Here is a 2,605-nt window from a genome sequence, read left to right on the forward strand (position 1 = left end):
TAAGAATATCCCAAGCGTATTTAATTTTGAAAAAAAAAAACATGATGACTTATCCAAGAAAAACATTTTTTTTAGTTAAACATGATTAGCAAATATTTTGAGATGAGAGGTACAACCTTAAATACTGCTCTCTTTTCCATCAAAGTTTGGTTTTCCGATCAATTTACTTTTGTACGATCCAAATATTTTGTCTTCATCACTGATTAAATGAACGAACTGAATTGTCAGCAAAGAAGTGTCATTTTGTTTTTTTGCGGAAAATTCAGTAGTTTTCTACTACACAGCAAATAAAGTAGTAATCCAGCTGCGTGTAAAAGGCCTGGGTTTAAAATAAATTTTGCATTATTTTATGAAATTCTGTGTAATATTACACCCTGAAATATGTAGCCCATCAGTATGGGAAACCTACATGACCGAAATGTCAAGCTCATATATACGTTTATCCTTCCCATTTTACATCGGTCTGATGGCCGAGCGGGCTAAGGCGCCAGTCCTTACTGATGGTGCTGGGTTTGATTCCCGTCGGTTGCAACTTTTTTTTGTGTTTACAAAAATTGTACATGCAGTGTGTAATATTAAGTGTTTATTTTGACGAAGGTGATGTGCATGCTTTTGCATGCGATTTTACCATCGGATTTTTTGCTGTGTACCGTCAGTTGGGGTGACTATGGGTCAAAAAAATTCACCTCTCGTAATTTCTTAGTAACAAAATCAATTAAAATGACATCGAAAATCTTTTAACGTAGCAATGTTCTTACAGTATGTAAAAAAAGTATTTACACCCCTTGGGCACTATGCACATTTTGTGATGAAACATGTAAGAAATTTAAAGTTTGACAGGAACCTAGTACTACGTTTTGTTCAGAAACTCATGCCAAACATTTTGCTACAAAAAGCTCATGAAAAGATGATTTCTATAAAAAGTTATATAACAAATACTATTACGAAAATAAAAAAGGTGCAAAAAAAGTTTGTACACCTTTCGAAAAATTAACATAAATAATGTTATTTGTTGACAAATCACCATAAATCCAGTCTCCCAACTCCAAATAGGCATCCTTGACTGATTAAAAAAAAAATTTGGATTGAATATAAAGTTTACTAACTACTTAGTATAAAAGTTTATATAACTCTGGAAATTATATATAAAACTTATCGAAACTTAATTTTGCAAACTTTTAATTCAAATAAATGTCAATATATTACCATAGAATTGCTAAATAAACATTTTGGAGTGGGTATAACACCGTTTTGGGGGTATTTGTATCGATAGAATAGATTTTTCGTTGGAATTTCGTACCAACCCGGAATTACGTCGTCGGAAAATCCGCCGGCACCTGAACCGGTCCTCAATTCACAAGTCAACCTATGTGGCATCAGAAAGGGCATAAAATTTCCGATCTTTTGATACCCATACATCCAGGTTTTCTATAAAACCCACGTGTACAAACTTTTTTTGCACCTTTTTTATTTTCGTAATAGTATTTGTTCTATAACTTTTTATAGAAATCATCTATTCATGAGCTTTTTGTAGCAAAATGTTTGGCATGAGTTTCTGAACAAAACGTAGTACTAGGTTCCTGTCAAACTTTAAATTTTTTACATGTTTCATCACAAAATGTGCATAGTGCCCAAGGGGTGTAAATACTTTTTTTACATACTGTAGATAGCTCACTAACATTTTCCCAAAATATGGAGGAATTTGATAAACTGTGTGTGTGTGTGTGTGTGCAAACCAACCAAACGGACCACGCGGCCACTTCTTACAAATTGAGTTGTTTCCATGTATTTTTAGATCTACATTCTATTCATGCAAATAACTCGCATTGGCATTTGGAGTTAGCTCTGCCGAGCTTCAGTGACCAATTTCTACGCAGGCTAGCCGAGCGCGAGGTACTTCAGCTTTATCGACAAGCCCCGCCCTGAAAAACGTTTGCACCAATCGGATTCAAACGTTATTCAGAACTTCCGAACCCTTGTCAAATGGACAAGGACCCAGCATGTATATAGTTGATAACAGTAACAGTTTTCCTAATTTCAGTCATAGCTGATGGCCTAGTGGTTAGCATTTTTGCTTACCAATCCAAAGGACGGGGGATCGAACCCCGAATCGGGCAACTTTGATTTTTCGTTCATGTTCCGTTCATGTTCCGAACAAATAAAAAGGATAGAAATTGACATTACGAGCCATTACGAGCCACCCGTCCAGTTGTTTTTTACCTTCATTAGTTTCCGAAATATCTCAGAATTCACGAACATTTTATTTTTTTGCGAAAAAATAAATATGCGGTGTTGTATTTACATCGGAATTTCATAAAAATTCAAAATATTTTTTTTATCTATGATTATCAATCCAGAAAAAGCATTTTTGATTGTTTTGAGTTGATAAGACTTTTATTAACAAGAAAATTTGGAAGTTTTTTTTAAAACATATTTTTTTGCACCCTTATTTTTTGGACCCCTCTCTCCCTACCCACATAAACTTTGAAAAATATTTTCTACGGCGTTACTTAGTTCAATCCACATTTCGACGTCGTCGTGTTATCTTGTCGCACCCGCCATTTCGACGTTGCCTCTACAAAAGTTTTTTTTTTGTATGGACAAT

The sequence above is a fragment of the Culex pipiens genome, chromosome 3 (genome assembly GCF_016801865.2).
Source record: "Culex pipiens pallens isolate TS chromosome 3, TS_CPP_V2, whole genome shotgun sequence".
Lineage (NCBI taxonomy): Eukaryota > Metazoa > Arthropoda > Insecta > Diptera > Culicidae > Culex > Culex pipiens.